We start from the raw sequence: 20874 nt of genomic DNA, 5'->3' as shown, positions 1-20874 counted from the left end.
TGGAAAATAATGCCTATTTTTATCAGTTGAGAAGAACTGTGCCGACCAAGTATAGAGACGGTAAACAAATTTGAATCTTCTGGGTTTATTTTATTCCTTGACTTGTATTCTGTGTTTTAGTCCAAAGAGAGACAATACTGTCGGCATTTGAAAAGTCTCTACGATTTCTCTGGTCAATGTAGAATGGTGTCTGTGGATAAAAAATTGTTTGTAGAGTTTTCGTTTCAGAGAGTGAAAGTTCTAATAAAGGTTTGATTGATGCGCTTAGCATAGATTTTGGGATTGAGACACAAGATTACCAAGGAGAAAAGAGAAAAGGCAACGTTTTGTCAAAAGGTTGTGTGTTTAGGTTTTTGTCACGTGACTGTCAGTGAATATTCTCAATATCTTTGATGATGAAAATAATGCATGTCTGGGGTGTAATATCTAAATTGTGTGTAGATGACATTAGTCTGTGAGGGAGACGAAAAGATATCTTACACTATATGAGGATATGATACCAGTTTTACTTAAATTACGTAAAATAATTACAGAAGATTAACTGAATGTGTGAAACACAGATTTAATTTTTTTCACGTAGAAAATGAAGAAATTTGGAACCAAATTGGGTAACTCATCCATAAACGAATGAAAATCCTAAAACTGGATCAAATCAAAATATTCACAATTCTGATCACCTTTCTTTCTTTCTTCTTCTTCTTCTTTCTTTCTATCTTCTTCTTCTTCTTCTTCCATCTCTTTTCTCTCGCTTGCTTTATTTTTCAGATGAAAATCAAGCACGTTTATTATTTTGTAGTTCCCTGTGCGCCAAGCTTTCAGAGATGTGTTAGTAAGTTAGTCCGTCCGGAGTTGACGGGTTCAATCGTCAACAACTGACGGTGGATGACTCCGAAAAATGCTTCTAGAATAGAAACATTAATAGAGAATTAGCGATAAGGAAATCTAGAGTAGGCGGAGACCCTGTTAGGAAGCTAGAAGAAGCATTTAGGAAGAGCAATCGACATGTTGGCGGCGAGATTGGCTCTTGACTTATTTTTCAAGAACGACGTTTGATTTGTCAAACCTAGGGAGCGCACTGTAATGCACGAAGAAACAATAACTCTTGGATGCGCCCGAGTAGAAGAGTAGAAGAGGCGTAATGTGGCAACTTTGCGCGACTGTTTTGGTAGGGTGGGGTCTCGATAACGGACGCGAAATTCTGCAACAGCCGATTACAACCCTGAAATACGGGAGGCGATGAGCGATTGCATAAGTCGCATATTCCGGTTTGGAAGGTTTGCCCTACGAATTCTGTGTATTCATGCCAGATTTGTTTCGCAACCTCTTGGAAGATGTCTACAGCAACTGACAGCAGAACAGGAGAATTCCTAGGGCTCTTAACCGGGTTGTAGTAACACTGCTGAGAAAGGACACCGACAATGGGGACATGTTGGGGAATTTCAGCCCATAACTCTGCTAACCACAGAGTTTAAGATTTTGGCCAAAGTGTTAGCGAAAAGGTTGGCCTTTGTCGTCGGTAGTCTGGTCGGGGAGGCACAAATGTGAGCTATTCCGAGCAGGTCTATCCACGACAACTCTACATCGTAGAGACGGCTGGGACTAAAGCTGACCAATTTAGATCAATCGAAAGCTTTCGATAGGATCAACCAATGCTATTTTGAAGCCGTCCTGAAAGCAGCCGGTTTCGAACCCGTTCTCAGAGGCTGGATTACTGTAATGCACAGTGACACTTGCTCGGTGGGCAAAATAAATGGTCACCTTTCGCAACCGTTTAGTATCGTACTGGCTCTCGAGCCACTTCTGTGGAAGTTGGAACAGTTAAGTGGCCTCTCTTTCGAAATTGGACTCGGGAGGGCAGTGTCGAGTGCCTCTGCAGGGGAGACGGTCGGCTCCATTGTAAAGGAATATGAATCGGTTGCTGGGGCTAAAATCAATGCCGAGGAGTCGGTGGACTTGCGACTGGGCATCTGGAGAAGCAGATCGATGCTCTCGGACGGCGTCGTCGGACGTTTGACTGATGGACCTGTTAAACCGCCCGGGGTCTGATTTGGTCCCAACCTCCACGTGGATAAGAATTGGAAAGAGGTGAGGAAGAGAGGGGCGGCTGTCTTACCAAGAAATGGGGAGAGAGGAAGTTGTCCCTGAAAGGTCGGGCAAAGGTGGCACATGCCTACATTACTCTGTTATTATTTATAGTCTGACCGACATGCCTTATCCCAGTTACCGCTTGATTAGACTGGAGTGTATCCTGTTTCTTTTCATGTAGAAAGGACGCGTTCCAATGGTCAGGCGGTCGGTCTGCCGCCAACTTCCTTTGCGTGGCGGCATAGGCATGCCATAGTTTTTAATGAGCAGACACGCACCCAGGTTGTGCCACCTGCAGCGAAGGTTACCCTATGTGGATTCGTCTCCAAACAGAGCTGCAGTTCTGGGTAAAGGATAGGCCGAGACTGGGCACCTGGTACTTAAAATATTGTCAGGCGCTCACTGTCCTGTACCAGTTGGGCAATAGGACATGTGGATGGGCCACTTTAGCTATTTACAGAGAATTAGTAGTGGGGAAGTGCGATGATGTCCTCGGGGAGAACCTGGGCGTCAACTAAAACGAAATAGCTAGTCTATTGCGGAGGACTTTTCGATCGGGGGCTACTATTGATAATATCCAGATATCTTTTGTCCTGGCAGTGCTAGCGGAGGGCGCTACTCGTCAAAATAAACTCTACAAACATGGTTGTACTGTCAGATGGGCTTGTCCGAGGTGCCTACAGTGCGACGAAACCGTTCTGCATGAACTGGTTCAATTTCCGGGCATTGCTGACTTGTGGAATTATGTCGAAAAGCTGCTGTCGTATGTGAGACAGATCCGTTTATCAGCAGAGTCCATAATGATAATTGCTCCCTCGACCGCGAGTCCGCTGCCCTAACCACTTGGCCATGTGCTTCCACAATAATAAATGCACCCTTTTAAAGCCTAGCCAGACTCATGGGCCCGGTTTCCCGGTTTCCATGGCGTATGTGTTCCCCAGCTGCATGGGACGCCAGTCCATCGCAGCGTTACTCATTTGTGCCAGCTGAGTAGACTGGAGCAACGTGAAATGAAGTGTTTTGCTCAAGAACACAACGTTTCGCCCGGTCAAGGAATCGAAACCACAACCTTACGATCATGATGCTGACACCCTAACCACTAAGCCACGCGCCTCCACTAGCCACAAGCCTCCACATTGTAGCGTATAGTTTTAGGTCATCCATATATAAAAGATGGCTGATTGTTTTGCCGTAACATTTGTATCTGCATCCAGTTCTATTTAGCATGTCAGATAGAGGTGTCAGTGCCAAGCAGAAAAGGAGTGAGGAAAGCGTGTCTCTCCGGAATATTCCTCTTCTAATGGGAATGGCTTTAGTTTTCACGAGTCCTTCTTTTGTTTGGAGCTGTAGCACTGTCTGCCATTTATTCATAGAGCGTCTTATGTATTTTATAATTATTGGTGCTACCTTGTTCATGGCTAGTGTTTTGAGGATCCATGTGTGGGGAATACTATCAAACGCATTTCGGTAGTCGATCCAGGCAATACTGAGGCCTTTCTTCTTTCTGCGGCAGTCTTCAGTTATGGTTTTGTTGATTATTAATTGATCTTTACAGCTGTATGAGCCCTTGCAGCATCCCTTCTACTCTTCTGGAAACAGGTTGTTTTCTTCTAGATGTTTGCTCAATCTTTGCGATATTACTTCAGTAAAGGCTTTGTACATTGTAGGGAGACAGGTTATAGGTCTGTAGTTTTGTGGGTTTGCCGTTTCAGTAGATTTGAGAATTAGGATATATTTCCATTTCATGAGCCATTCAGGCATTGTCTTGGCTCTGCTAGTATGTCATTAAAGTTTTCAGCCAGCTTTTTGCGTGTACCTGTAAGATATTTTAACCAGAAGTTGGAGATCTTGTCGTGCCCAGGTGCCTTCCAGTTGCTTAGTCTTTGCAGTGCCTGGGTGACCTCTTCAATTGTTATTGGGGGCCAGAGTTGCTCAGGTGGTATGTTCGTTGTTTAATTAGTCCTTTTCTGAGGTTGTTCATTCGCCGACCATATTTCTTTCCAAAATCCTTCCACATCTTCTGCTGTTGGTGCTGCATTGATGCTTGTTTTATTTTTGACAAGTTCTTGGTAGAATTTTTGGGGGTTGGAGTTGAACTGTTTGTTTTGTTCAAAGAAACGTTGGCGTTTCCCATACCGGTGGATCATTTGTGCTTTTGCAAGTATATCTTGCTTTAGCTTTTCTTTTACCTCAGGTAAATCTTCTGTAATGTATTTGCACAGTATTTTTGTTTTCTTCTTGTTACTTAGTAGTTTTGATTGTCTACTAATTTCGTTAACAATCGACAAATACTTTTTATGGATATTATTTATCCACAGGGTTTGTTTGGGTGGTCGTACTCCTGTTTGGATGGGTTTGAGGGAGCATCCAGCTCCTTTCGTGCGTGCAGTGGCTTCTACATATATTATGTCATTTAGCTCAGTGATATTGCCATTTGTCTGTGGCTATTAGTTCCGTAACGGCCAGGGTTATGCTTTTATTATTGATGTGTTATTGTCTATTTTGATTTTTGGTATAGTCAGTGGTGCATTCTGAGATCTGTGGTTTTAAGTTCTTTGATTATTCTCATCTTTATAGTATCATAATCATTAGGTTCCCCTTCGTTGTTTCCCGGCTTTAGATTTGCTTCGCCTTCCTTCTCATTCATATGTTTGCCTGCGGTGTTCTGGATTGGTACTTTTTGTACATTATTATACATCCCTACGGTTCGGGTTTGTTGTTTTTTGTTTACTTCGCTTTTGCTGGAAATGTTACGTTTGTCTTCGTGTTTTACTATCTCAGTGTCTATACTATTTGGCATTGTTATGTGGCTACTATCTACATTTTCCTGGTGTATTTTCCTTTCAAGTGTTCTATTTCTATTTCTGATATATTTTTCCGTATGAGAATATATCTTCGTATGTTAACTAGTTTATTAGGGTTCATTGCTGTATCCAAGTCTTTATTTAGGTTATTTTTCTTCCATATTTTATATGTATATGTTGTGTTGCTTTCTTTCTTTGAGTAGAGGACTGCTGTAAAATAAGCATGTAGGATTGAAATATATTCCTCACGTGTCCGTTTATGCCCTTTCGGTTTTATTTGCGGGACATGAGAAACAATGTCCGGCGCTTTATTTTGACGGTCATCATTTTCGTAGGGTACCGGTCCGGTCATTTCTGATGTCAAATAGTTTTGCACGTGTAGTTTTTCGTACTTTTTGTGTAACAAGTTTAAAGTACGTACTTCCGCATTGTTATTCATGGGTTCAATAAGACCGGTATTATTTAATTTATTTGTAATTTTTTTGTACATGATGTTTGGGGCCGGAGTTGGTCTGGTGTTCATGGATCGTAATGTATCAAGCGTGTTTACATGTGCTGTGCGACAGTGGAGATGATATCCAGTTAAAATACATCATTTCATTTGGAAAATAGAAATAAATTTCAGTGAGTATTACTTATTCGGATATAGTCCAACACTTTGTCAGCTATTTTTTGTTCCATGTGATGTCTTCATTTCCGATGATTTTGGATAAATTTTAGAGCAGTGTTTTATCGCTCTCATATGTTAAACATCCCCGGTGCCTTCCTGTCTTCTTTCTTCTCTTCTTCTTCTTCTTCTTCTTTTTCTTCTTCTTTTCTCTTCTTCTTATTCTTCTTCTTCCTCTTCTTCCTTTCTTCTTATTTTTTCTTCTTCTTCTTCTTTACTTACTTTCTTCTTCTTCTTCTCTTTTCCTTTTTACTTCTATTTCTTCTTCCTTTTTACTCTATACTTCTTCTTCCTTTTCTACTTTATACTTCTTCTTCCTTTTCTACCTCTACTTCTTCTTCCTTTTCTTATTCTTCTCTTCTTCTTATTTCTTCTTCTTTTCCATTTCTTCTTCTTCTTATTCTTCTTCTTCTTATTATTCCATTCTTCCTATTCTACTTCTTTTCTTATTCTTTCTTATTCCTTTTCTTATTCTTCTCTTCTTCCATTCTTCTATTCTTCTTTTTCTTCTACTTCTTCTTCTTCCATTTCTTCCTCCTCTTTCTTCTTGGCCTTTTCTCTTCCTCTTCTTCTTCTTCTTCTTCCTTTTCTTCTTCTTCCTTTTCTTCTTCCTTCTCTTCTTCTTTTCTTCTTCTTCTTATTTTTCTTCTTCGTCTTCTTCTTCCTTTTCTTCTTCTTCTTCTTCTTCTTCTTCTTCCTTTTCTTCTTCTTCTTCCTTTTCTTCTTTTTTCTTCTGCTTCTTCCTTTTCTTCTTCTGCCTTTTCTTCTTCTTCTTCTTCTTCTTCTTCCTTTTCTTCTTCTTTTTTTCCTTTTTTCTTCTTTTTCTCCTTCTTCTTCTTCTTCTTCTTCTTCTTCTTCTTCCTTTTCTTCTCCTTCTTCTTCTACTTCTCCTCGTTCTCTACTTCTCCTCCTCCTGCTCCTCCTCCTGCTCTTCCTCCTGCTCTTCCTCCTCCACCTCGTCCTCCTCATCCTCCTCCTCCTGTTCCTACTTCTCCTCCTTCTCCACTTCCTTCTCTACCTCTCCCCTCCTCCTCCTCCTTTTTCTTCTTCTTCTTTTTCTCCTCCTTCTCCTCCTCATCCTCCCTTCCCCTCCCCTCCTCCTTTTCCTTTTTCTTCTTCTTCTTCTTCGCTAAATATTTTTCATTAACCGAAAGTAATTAATATAGTACTAAATTTTCATTAATCCGAAATAATAAAACACTTCACTATAACCGCGTCTCCCCTCATGTTTACGAAAATGAAAAGAAGAAAAAAATTCATTTATCCATTTTCTCTTTTCAGGAAAATGCCCCTTGGATATTGTTAACAGGGTTTATCTCCCTAGTAACAATGTTATTGGATACAATCATATTAATTATACGACGTGTTTATATCATTGTGAAACACACTCATATTGTCAGTCGACTGACTTCGAAGTCGGTAATCGAAGATGCTATTTGTCAAATAAAAAGCATTCTGATATTGTTTTGAAGCTTGGGACAGGCAACATTTACACTGAATTAAACAGAGGTAAGTGCAAAGCTCTTTCATGTTTTGTTGGACTTTTAGCCACAGTCTATTTGGACGATACTGAGGCTCCACCTTTAGCTGTTATGTTATCCCAATAATTTCTTTTAACCTTTATTGAGTGGTTGAGTCCAAGTTTGGCTTTAAGTGATGTAAAAATACTGATGGATTAAGTAAGTACCAAACTACTGCTCATTCATTCATTCATTCATTCATACATACATACAACATACATACATACATACATATATATATATATATATATATATATAAACATATTGTATATATATTACATATATACATAAATACATATATAATTACATACATACATACATATATATATACATATATATATACACTAGCATTATGACCCGGCAACGCCTGGTCATAGTGCTAGTTTGGTATAAATTTGTGAAATTAAAAATTTGGGGTAATAAAATATACAATGACATATTAAAAAAGACGAATTAAAATTCCAGAGAAAAATACATAGAAGATAAATAGACAAATTTACAAAAATGCATAAAAGTTCATCTACGGGCCGTTTCGGAGATGCACCAATTAATATGAAACATATCATATATTTAAAATTGACACTCCCCTCGTCAGGATGTATTTTACACACAACACATCGTTTCTTCATTACTCATAAAGGGCTACACAGAGGAGACAATACAAACATTGAGAACATGAAACATCACAATTACATAAATATGGAAAATGGAATATGAAAATGATAAATGAAAAATGAAAGTGATGCTAACGGCCCCATCCGCTAGCATCACTTACCTGTCCTTTATCCTGAATGTAATACACATCGTGCTCTATTTTCATCGCAAATCTCTTTTCCATTTCCGTTATTATCTCGTCATCTATTTCAAATCTAAACAATTTATAGTTTTTCTTTTTACATTTTTCCACGAATTCTTCTATACGTTCTTCCGAGATTACAGCGTACCTATCACTGTCCTTGTCACACCAGTGATAGTCTTTCAATATTTCTTTTACGTCGAAATACCTAGAAATTTGGGCCCAGGTTTTTTTGCGGTATCTTGTCTATTTGCTTCTTCTTTTTTTTTGTTTTCTTGTTGTTGGGGAGCGGGTGGGTTCACTGTCTGCAGGAGAAGGGTGGGTCTCAGAGGGTGCGGGTTGTGTTGGGGTGGATTGGGGTTCAGCACTATTTATTTTTCTTCCTTCTTCTCTCCCTCCTTCTTCTGCCTTCTTCCCATTCTTTCTGTACCTCCTCCTCTTCCGTTGTGTCTTTCTTCGTTGATTTCTACTTATCCTCGTTGGCCACTACCTCTCTTTGAGGTTCCGCATCAATTTCCTTTGATGGGGGAGGGCAGTTAGCTCTTATGTGACCTTTCAGGCCACACTTGTAGCAGCGTGGAGCTCTGCCCTCCACCCACACTCTCATAATAACACTTCCCATTCTGATATTCTCAGTCAATTGTTCCAATATTTCAGCCTCTGCTTGCACGTTTAGTTCCAAAACTGCACCCTTCCAGCCTTCATCTTTCACTGTAGCATGGAAGATGTCAACTTCTTCCTCACATCCACTGATTACGGCTGCCACTATCCACTCTCCGTCAACATTAGGAGGTATCCTCTCCGCCTTGATCCGAGTAGTTTTTCTACCCAGATATGAGGGCAGAAGGAACACCTTTTCTGTCTTCACTGTTCTCGTTGCCATTTTCCTCGCCACACTTTCATTCTTCAATTGGACCACCACGGTACCGAAATTTATGCCTCTTGCCAAGAATATTATGTCTTCTTCCGTTCTTTTTAGTGCTTCTACTATTGTCTCGATACTGACGACTTCTATTTTCTTTTTTTCATTGGCATAAACCCGGTACGTGATGGTCCTTCGTTCATGCTACTCACTTCGTTTTGGTGGCGGTGACAACTCCACTTCACCGCCGACCTTTTTAATAAATGCCTGGTAGCTTGGCAACTTGGCCAAGACTATTTCTCTTTCCTCCGTTCTTGTCGCTCCTGCGTATGTGTAGCCTAATTGCTTGTCCATTTTCTTTATCGCCTTTTCAAGTTCTTCTTCAGAAGTCGATAAATCTGACACACTTTCGAACATACTTCGTCTGGCCATCTCTCCATTAGGGAGGAGCAGCCCACTTCTTCCTTGTCTGTCTCAACACGACAGACAAAAAACCCCCAAAACCATGTAACAATAACGTTTAACGATAAAAATAACAATCAACAAATAAAACAGCAACTCACAGGTTCAAATAAGAAGCACAATACCAAACAACACATAGTACACGGAAACAAATGCACAATTACATACCTGCTACATGCGAAAGACCAGACATTACGTACTCCCAAAATTCTCATAGATATGAATGCTACTTTATAAGCATATAATTAATCTAGCAGCTATAGTAAGTGGTATGCGCACAGCTCCAACTGGACTAATTCACTTCTGCACTCAATTAAATTTTTCATATTTTAATTTCTCCCATTCATGCAAAGCCACATATTCGAGTTCAATTCCTTCATACATCTTATATTAATTGCTATTTTTTCTTTTAATTGTTATATATTTTTAATAAAATTATATTTTTAATAAAATAAAATATATTTAATTACTACTTACTATATTTACTATATTTAATTCAATGTTATTATTACCTCTAACTTTTATTGCAATTTTTATTTCTAAATTTCTTATGGAACGTCGAGTGGATCTTATGCGTACAATATATTTTTATATGATGTTTATATATTTTAGATATTACTACATATTAAAACGTCGGGCTTATGTCTGTTCTGTAGATATAAATGAATATATGAATATATGTATGTGTTTGATCTATCTGTGGATTTTGTAGTGCTCTTGGTTGCTGCTCGCATTGCCTCCCCTCGGATTAAAAAGTGTATACAGCTCATTTGAACACTGCTATTCCAGTCTGTTATATATTTTGAGCGTTGTTGTCACTAACGATCTCAAGATATAACTTATATTTTGTAATATATATATATATATATATATATATAACACCCATATACATACAAAGAGATATATGTTTTTGTTTCACTTTTAACACGTAATACTGAAATAGTGGAGAAGATATGATATTGCTGTGGGCTCGCTCTAGGCAAGAAGCAAGGCATGTGTAAAATTTGAATGAAATTGGTTGTGTAGTTCTCAAGTTTTAGGGAAACACACAGACAGACACACATTCTCAGTTTTATATATATATATATATAATAATAATAATAATAATAATAATAATAATATAATAATAATAATAATAGGGAGTAAATCCAAACTTACAGGGAAAAATTAGATTTAGGATTAAATCCAATTTTACAGTATAAATATATATATTTATATCAAATTAGAGATAAATATATTCGTAGTATTTATTTGATACTATATAACTACGGATTGATTATTTCATTAAGTGTTTTATTATTTCATTTTAGTTTCTTAACTATACGATTTTTGAAAGTTATTAGTTCGCCAACGAGATGTATGGATCGTTAATTAGTTATAGCGTTCTTTTAAGATTGTTTGTTTGTTTACAATTATCTATTTCATCTATAATCTTTTAATATTTTTATAAGTAATAATGAATAATTAATTTATTAAGTCTTTATTATACGTGAATACATATTTATTGATAGAGATAATTTTAGATCTTAATTCTTATATTTATATACATTTATATATTTTCATTGATAATTTAGTTAGTATTCAATATTATATAATTATTTGACTTGAAATTATATTTAATAATATGAATAGTCATTTTTTTTTACAATATTTATGTAATTAGATATTGACTATAACTGAGATTAGATTATTTGTGGGTTTCTTACCTTAAAAATTAATACTTAAAAATTAATATTTAACATTATAATCGATGTATGAATATAATCAATCGTTAATGTTCTAGTTTGATAATAGAGTTTTTTATAAGAAAAATTATTATTTATTTATTTCTTTAAAAATATTGTTAAATGTTTGATTATTTATTAAATATTATAATTAACCTGAAGATTGACTATAACCATAATTCGAATTATTAATTGAATTTAAATTATTGTTATTCGAATTAGATTATGGGCAGGAAACGATCGTAGTGGTTTTACTCTTTATCTTATATTAAACTTTTAATTCGTTTTGATAGTTATATTTATTAAAAAAATAATAATAAAAATAAAAATAATATATATATAAATTCATAAGTATAAATTAATAATTAAATATTTTTAAAATTTTAACTTTAAATTTAAATTTAAATAATTTAAATTTTGAATTTATATTTTGTATATTTGTATTATATTAATTAATTTATTTCTATTATTGGTTTATGTTTCACTGTTGATTTGCCTAATAGTGGGTTTATCTCTAATTTATATAAAATATATATATTATATATATATATATATATATATATATTATATATATATTTTATTATATTATTAGTGTGTGTGGTGTGTGTGTGTGTGTGTGTTGTGTGTGTGTACAACGTGTCCCAAAAGTCACTATACACTTCTTTTTTTCTATTTCGTTTCAGGTATCATTCGGAGAGTCATGTGACCATCAACATTTAACACCTTAGGCTTTGCAGTTATTTAAGTGTATCATTCCCTTGCCCATGGCACACCATACCACCAGCTTCGAAGAGTCTCGTTCGTGTTCGAGAATTTCTGCTGGTTTTTGTTTCCCAAATTCGACAATTGCGTTGGTTTACCCGATCAGAGAGATGAAAGATAGACTCATCGCTGAACCACACGTTTTCCAAGAACTGAGAGTCATTTTGGTAATTGTAGAGGAGTGATTGACACATTTCCACACCATGAACATCATGATCTTCCACTTGAAGTCTTTGAAGAACCCAATGTCGGTACGGATAGAGCTTTATCACTCTCTGAAGCATCTACTGAATCAAGCTTTTGTTGATAGTAAGTTCCAGCGCAGTCCTTCGTGGTTTGTCAAGAACAGATCCTCTTTCGAGAAACTTGCTACGGATAGCATAAATTGTGCTACGCGTTGGAGCTGTGTGACGGCCATGAACCCTGTCAAACTTGCGATGAAATGCAGTAGGGGGACTGAAAAACTTCCTGCCTGGCGGGAATTTTGAAACGTTGCTCTAACGTCAGACGGCGAGCCATGGGCAAGGGAATGATACACTTACAAAAACTGTAAAGACTAAGGTGTCAAATACTGATGGCCTCACGTCTCTCCAAATGATACCCGAAACGAAATAGAAAAAAGAAAGCGTATAGTGACTTTTGGGACACCCTGTAAATATATATATTATATATTATATATATATATATATATATATATATATATATATATATATATATAATAGTATATATATATATACTACATACATACATACATACATACATACATACATACATACATACATACATACATCAAAGACATGCATGTATACGTACGAACATTATGTATGTATGCATGTATGTATGTACCGTATTTGCCGGCAGATTGGACGCGCTTTTCTTATTTTTAAATGTATCAAATGCGTCTAATGTGGCCACATTACGGAAGGGAGGCCGAGCGCCGTAGGCTAGGGAGCAGGGACGAGCGTACTTGGAAGTTCTCTTGGCGCAAAAACTGTTGCTCTAATAGAATAATCAGAACAAGCCAAATCATTACAGTAAATTGTGTTACTAATAATAAAATGTTGAAACAAGCCGAATTATCACAGTCTGTTATCACAAACTTACGAAAGATTGATTACGATACGCTGTCATCACCTCACTTACCTCGTTCCCCAACATCTGATATATAAATACATTATTTAAAGAACTAGGTTACATTTTATGAACATTTCTTCTTATCTAAATGAAAAATGCTCCTAGAAAGTTGAATGGAATGTTAAACTTTCATCCACCTGGCAGCCATTTGCAATGATCAGACCTGATCATATGTCGGAGGCATCGCTTGTACAACAGCGCCTCTTCTTGTTGTGTTCCATTCTTGGTCATTCATTTGTGTTTGGTTCTTTAGTCTTTTTTCCCTTATTTTCCAATTTGTGGTCTGTCGCGGTAACACAAAGCATCACATCCAGAAATACGAGTTTCACATCCTGTATAGCATTTGCTGTTTCCCAAAATATAAACAACTATACAGCTGATCTGAGAGGAGGCAAGAGTTGGGGCAAGGTTCCCATAACGTATCGGTAAGTTGACTTACGATCAATTTCGCACAGATTGCAACACATGGCTGAGAAACTAGATGTCGTAGCAAACGCAAAGGACCACGGTAATAGGGCAGCCTGCTCGGTATTTTGGTCTACCACCGACCGACAAAATGCTAAGACTTGGCGGAGGAAACAGGAAGAGTAGCTAAAAGCTGCTAAACGTATCAAACACTGCCTCCGTAGGGGATTCATAAAGTGGTCTGAACTAGAAGAAGAATTAAAAACATGAGGTTTAGACCAAAGAAGATCGAGCTTTTTCATCCCACTAAAATGGTTATGCACCGTTCAAGACTTATAGCAATGGACTGAGATATCAACGATTTTAAAGGGTAAACATCACGGTTGTCCCATATTTATGGGGAGAAATAAAAATGTTCCCTGAATACGAAAATTAAATACATAAGTTTCATAGGTACCACATCTGTGCAAGAAAACAAATTAATTTTGGACTTTCACACAGATAGTAAATATGGTCGAAGTCTTTGACATTTGATGTGCCATCAAACAAGGCAGTAGAACCCAAGGGTGCTAAAACTCTGACTGTTAAAACATGTGGCCATGAAAAGACACGCTACACAGTTGTATCATCATACTGCGCTGATGGCACAAAACTTTCATCTTTTTTAATTTTTAAAGGAAAGACATAGCCTAAAAAAAGGATATCCAATGGCATTTATGTTCTTGTCCACCCAAAAAGATCGGAAGGATGAGGGAGGAATGAAATCATGACTTGACAAAGAGTGGTCCAGGCGTCCTGGTGGACTATTAAAGAAACCCGCTTTATTAGTTTGAGACCAGTTTCGGGCTTATAGAACTGAGCTTGTTAAGAAGAAACTTGGAGAACTGAAGACTCAGTTAGCTATAATCCCAGCCTAACCTGCTATAATTCCGGGACGCCTAACCAGCGGTAATTCCGGGAGGCCTAACCAGTCTTTAAATGTTTCACTCAATAAACCATCTAAAGGATTCCTTCGGGTGGGGTGGAGCAAGTGGACGCAGTCTTCAGATTTTGAAGTAACACGAACAGGAAGAAGGAAGAGGCATACTATATTGCACAGGTGTGTGATTGGGTAAAAAGTTCATGGAATGCTGTAAAAGAAGAGGATGCTGTGAAACCATTTAAAAAAAACTGGTATTAGTAATGCCCTTGATGGTATTATTTGAAGAATATATCGCTGATACAGACCCTTTTGCAGAGAATTCTAGTGATGAAGAGAGTACCGGTAATATTGATGGCAGCAGTAAGAACGAGAAACTTTAACTATCAATAAGAATTTATCCCTTTTATTGCACTTCGCTGATTGGTTTCTCCCAGTTTTTATCTGTATATTTGCTTTTTGTTTGCATAGACCAGGTTTCATTAATACCAACATTTCTCTTTCGCTATGGCAAATTAATTTTGTTTCCTTTAAAGGTGAGTGTAAAGCTACATATGACTTCATATTTTATTCCTCTGTACTGTCACATTATTGTATTTCATGCGCAGAATCATACAATTGTCACCACAAAACAACTTTCAATAAATCCATGATGAAACATACTAAAATTGTTTTTTCCGCAAAATATCCTTGTAAAATAAGGATGAGTCTTATGTGAGGGTGCATCCAATGCGCTGGCAAATATTACACACACACACACACACACATGGTATTAGTAATTAAATTTCATAGACGGACTTTATAAATATTTTAATGCAGCGCTACGCGAGTTTCCACAAATCACGTATTTCTTGTGATCACAGTCCGTATTCCGGAGATGATTACGGTACAATCCGTGGATCATAGTTTCTGCGTTCTTACATCATTTTTTTCCATTTCAGAACTTTTGAATAATTTCAGTCAGTCACATACATTGAAGGACATCAGCTCCGTAGGATGTGCTTTCGGCTCCTATTATTTCGTTAATAGTAAGACCATTTTTATTTAGTTGTTTATTTTTAGTGTTCTTTGATTCTGTGTCTTGTTCCTGATCTTTAATTCATCGATCTTCTGTCTCCAGTGCACGCCGAACAAAACTGAAAATTTTAAATATCTCTTTCTTCCGCAACGCAAAAAATAAAGAAATTTATAAATATCGTTTTTTTTTCTTCATTTCATGATTATTTCTACTTAGCGTCTTAATTTTTAGTTAAATAGATAATAAATAAATTAATAATTAATAGTCATGCAGAAAGATGTAGTAAAACTAACACACAAGTACATTTAAAATCTGGCAGATGGGTTAATATTAATCCTCACTGTCATTAAACATCTCAACACGCTTCGTTACTAACTTGCTCAGAAATACCTTAATGCATCTCGCTGGTAATACGAGAACAACTTTACCTCCGAGATAACCAGCCACATGCCCCTTCTCATTCTCCCGTCATACATGCTATTTCACCAGCCAGATCCCTCATCAATTATTATTCCCAATCCCCCCTTTCTAGATTATGCAACTCACTCCCCACTCACACTAACCTAAAGATTAATAACATCGATCTATCGAATCAATAGACCATATCTATTCGTTTCTCTTGTACCTTGTCAATAAAGAGAAATAATTTAATTTGTGTTGTTATATTTCTTGTGTTTCCTCTTTCTATTTATTTTTTCTATTGTAGAAAAAGAAATTAATGATTTGACAGCTTATTCAACTTTTTCCTTCAAACCAAATCCATATCTCAACCTTGTAATCGATGCCCAAATGGATGCTCACTCGGTTCTGGATTGTTCACGTTTATGTATGATATCTTCTAAATGTATCGCCTTTTCATATACTAACACTAAGTGCGTGCTAAAGAAACTGATCTGAACTTTAATGGAATTATGACTTCTCAATGAAATGTGAGCACGACTTCAACGGATCACGTTTGCTGATAATAATTCTATCAGATAAAATGTGTATTTCTTTGTGAATAAAATCAATTTAATTAAGATAATTCCTTTGTTAATTTATTTTTATTTCTCATGTTTTTCTTTCAAATTAGTCTTCTCTTATAAACCCATTCACACATTTGAAGGTTTATAAGATTATCGAATTTACTCTTGTACAAATGAAGCAATTGGGTATTATTTTATCGACCTTCAAAGAATGGACAGAATTCGATCGCAAAACGTGACGGTTCTAAACTAAATACCACAAACAGTTAAAACGAATCTTTAACCCATTATCTAAATACTAGCATTATGACCCGTTGTTGCCGGGTCATAGTGCTAGTGCATGTATATATGTGTATATATACGTGTACATATTACATGTATATCTATATATATACATCAACGCATAAAATACAAAATACAAAGTTATATCTTGATATCGCTAGTGATAACAATACTCAAAATATATAACAGACTGGAATTGTTAGCCCGTCTCTTGTAAATTCGATCAATTGTATCTTGTCCTCCCTCTTGTATAGAAGTGTGGCTACAATCCCGCCTACTTCTACTTTTGGGGGGATATTTTAAATTTTATCCGGGACGTCCTACGTCCCAGATATAAAGGTAAAAATAAAATATTTCCACTTTGCAAGGTTCGAGTCGAGTACTCCCTTGCACGCTCCGTTGACTCGAATCTTGCTTCTATTGTGGTGAATTTACCGCCTCTAGTTAGATATATTTCATAGACGCACCAAGACACTTTTCGATGGTGCTTTCCTCCAGGTGTTCAAATCTTTTTTTTCTTCTCTACATTGTATACTTTATAGACAATAGTCTTTTCTTTAATTTAATTTTTTATTTCGTTTGGTGGTGTTATCCTAGATTCACCGTCTTTGTCGGTGATCAATCCGTATTTCTTCCATTTTAATTTCAATGAGTTCGCGCCCACCGACGGCTGCAGCGAAATTCATTTTTGGACTTTCTTCTATCGAAGGCATTCTAACAAAAATGCTTCCGTGTAAACGGTGAAAATATTGTCAATTTCCCCAAACAGGGACACAATTCAATTTTTAAACAATAACCAAAGCTCCTTCTCCCAAAGGGGGAGGGTTACAGTTTACAATTATTTAACAAATGCAACACAACAATGTTTCCTTTACGAGGAACCAACAAACGTAATAACAATAATTAAACAGTAATAATAATAACAACAAACGTTACGATGAATCAGAAAGCAGTAAGCAGTTGAAGCTTTAGTCCTTTATGTATAAGAAATAAACCAACAGCAGTACTCTGTAAAAGCGGCTGTTCGAGAAAACAGATATTACATACATCCAAACTTCATATAGATACTTAATGCTAGCTAATTAGCAGATAATCTAATGTAATCTAATGTAAAAGCACAGCTCCATCTGGACTATTCCATTTCTGCACGCTAATTTTATTTTTAATTTATTCCTATTCATGTGAAACCAGTCATTGATGCAATTTTATACCAATTGCTATTTTTACTTTTGTATACTTTAGTTTGATTTTTAATTATTACTTACTACATATAATTTAATTGTTATTATTATTTTTATTGATAAAGTGAAAGTATCTGACATAAAATAGAGAAATGTTTTTGTTTCACTTTTAACACGTAAACGGATTAAGTCGATTACATCGACCCCAGTGCGTGACTAGTACTCAATTTATCGAACCCGAAAGGATGAAAGGCAAAGTCGACCTCGGCGGAATTTGAACTCAGAACGTAACGGCAGACGAAATACCGCTATGCATTTCGCTCGGCGTGCTAACGATTCTGCCAGCTCGCCGCCTTCAAACTGAAAAATAATGATGAAGGTAATATCGAAAAACTCTCTGAAGAATATAGCAAACACTTTCCGAGAATTATGGTACGTCTATTCCAACGTAAGAAAGCACCAAATATCTTAGGTACTCTGATTGTTAATTTGAGTTTTAATTCTGGTCTCTCAGAAACAGTCAAAGCTGGCAAATCTAAACAAATTTTATCAAGGATTACAAAGTGAAATTAATATAAAAATCTTTTCTTTTTTTCCCTTTGGACGAAATTTTGCGTTTCAGCAAATTATTTGCATACACGGATGCTACAGATTAAACGAAAATACGAAATCAATAATACGAAACTCGTAGCAAAACTCAGCAGCGCAAAGAAAGTTTAAAATAGATTTTACTGTGACAAATTGAATAGCAACACTGACAATGAATATCGTAAGAATGTTGCTTTTGTGTCCGTTGGTTATGCTTTAGATTAATATTGGTGAAGAGGAGAGGTGGCAGTAGACACGGCGTTTGCAGAAGTTTATGGATTAGTGAGATCGATACGGTTAATCTTTAGCTTGGAGATTTGTGTGTTGACATCTGTTGGGAAAATGGGATCAGGGATTGAATTTCAGAGGATTAATGTCTGGGGCAGTGGAAACCCAATCGCTGTGTTGTAGCCCAGTCAGCCTTAGTTTAAAAAAAGCACGGGCAAAGATTTTATATAAATAATAATTTGAGTTTTATTTGAATAAATAAAATTTACAGTCAACTTCTGAATGAGATTGAAATGTCACAGATAAATAAAAAGTTAGCGTCATCTATTATTATAAGTTAAGAAAATAATAATTATTCGAAGGCAAATCTCTTTTCGATGATGTGTCGAAAAACGAAAGCGGATGTCTTCAAGATTCAGGTTTTCGGTACATCATCTATTTATAATAACTGGGTATAAATTGTATGGTTTATTGTTTACTATGGAATCCTTCAGATAAGACTTGATCATCCACACCTTGAGAAAGTATTCATTCATAGCCTGCCGTGTGCTTACAGGCAGTGTTACATCTTCTTGCAGCAGTTCGATCAGTTCAAACGAGGAATCCATAGAGAGATTCAAAATCTCAAGTAAATCGATCAATGAGACCAAAATGTGTCACTTCCACCCGATGAGTCGCTTTGCACAGTGGAATTCTGATATCAGGGTGACCAATTTCAGTGGAAATGTATCTGCTATGAATCTGAGACAAACCATATTCAGAAACTGGGGAATTTAGGGAGTAAGATAAAGTTTATTGTGGGCAATAAAGAAATAAGATAAGAGAGGTTTATCATGATATCACCATTTTATGCCGAAAATTGGTGTCGGAACTCTAAGCAATTGTGGTTCAATATAAGAATGACGGTCTCATTTGTGAAAATAGTTTTAAGATCCTCTTCTATTTTTCACCCGGTTTCGAAAACTCTCACTGAGCACCTAGGCCTCCAAATGTGGAGTTTTAAGTTTTCTCGTGTCAGCTGATTAACCTCCGTTACTTCACTGATCTGTCACTTAATTGGTGGCCAGAAAAGGTTAGTTTCGTTTGACATCAAGAAGTTCAATGCATATGGATATCATTTCCGTTGCTGTAGTCACAGCAGTGAAAATTTGTAATAGTTTTTGCTAAAGACTTGATTTGTATTAAAACATGTTTAGCGAAGACGAGAGCGCAAACTTTCATAGACAAAAGTAATAGAAACATTTCTCTTTAATTTGCCTCTCTCATAACTTGATAACCTCACCGAAATGTGAGAGGATGTCCATAATAAATGACTGCTCATAATGAACAGCATAGCACGGTACCCGCTGACTGACCCATCGTGTATAGGAGGAGATTTTCAGCTCTGCTGATTGTTCTCGTTTTTCTTCCTGTAAGTACTTGTTTTTACTGATGCACTCTGAATCGAGCTATAAACAGGTTAAGTTGCTGCTGTATGACGAAAAATTCCCCGATAGCCTTTACATTTTTGTTAAGAAGTTATCTACATCTAGGTTCTGTTGGTGGAAGCTGACACAAGTTGCAAATGGGGCTGCGACATGCAGTTTCGCTTGAATACCAGCTACTTCGCTCGTTTTTTCTTGTTTCGAGTCGCAGTTTTCCCACGTATGGACGGAACATTAAATGTACAGAATTCGCAACTTTCCACGGAATAATCCTCACAATAAACAAAATGTAGCAACAGTTTTAGACTGAATAACATTAAACGTTTTTGAGAAGGGAAAATAAAAATAATAATTTGTTTAATTAAGAAAGATAATGAGATAATACTGCTGGTGTATTTTTAGTATTGATACAACAACGTTAGAGATATTAATATTTGAACGTACTGAGATGGTAAACTTCTTGGTCATTATTTTTAATAACAAAGATATTCACACACAGTAGATCCAATATATAATGGATATACGACAATTCATAAAAAGAAATCTTGTTGCAATAACTGAAGATGTTGAATATTCTCCAGAACCAAAGGGCCACAACGTGTCAGCTCCTGAAGTATTTGAACGTTATGATACAATTATAGACTCACTGGGGTATGCATGTATTTTGGAAATACCTAACGGAGTGACGACCGAGCCCTGCATATTTACGACTGCCAGAAATACGGTGAAGTCATAGACAACGGTGCTTCTTACATCGATGCTGAACAGAAGAATCATAGAAGATCAATTGTCAGGATCACTTAGCTCTATCAAGATAGAAACTCCAACGCATTCATTGGGGTGGCGTCCATGGTTGAGTAATCAAGTAATGAAAGAATCACTATGATTCAAGGTCCCAATTAAAATTTATAAGAATGGAATTTGATAGGGACAGAGTGTCTTGGGAATTCACGAAAGCAGCGAGAAAGAAATCACAGGATTTTAATTCAGCAGATGAGACAAGGATGATCGTGCTGTGATAGACACCGCAGTACAGGCCGGACTGTGG

The 20874-nt window shown here is 36.5% G+C and overlaps 1 long non-coding RNA gene across 1 annotated transcript; it reads left to right on the top strand.

Annotated features, from left to right (window-relative positions):
* Positions 1-4020: 4020 nt before the first annotated feature.
* LOC118761467 lies at positions 4021-12338 on the top strand. Its single transcript, XR_004997405.1, has 3 exons — positions 4021-4032; positions 4335-4336; positions 12198-12338. It is a non-coding gene; the product is annotated as an uncharacterized LOC118761467 (long non-coding RNA).
* Positions 12339-20874: the final 8536 nt, after the last annotated feature.

Source organism: Octopus sinensis, unplaced genomic scaffold (assembly GCF_006345805.1).
Source record: "Octopus sinensis unplaced genomic scaffold, ASM634580v1 Contig13745, whole genome shotgun sequence".
In the NCBI taxonomy this organism is placed as follows: Eukaryota; Metazoa; Mollusca; class Cephalopoda; order Octopoda; family Octopodidae; genus Octopus; species Octopus sinensis.
Note: the sequence above shows the minus strand (reverse complement) of the source record. Positions and strands in the feature narration are given on the sequence as shown.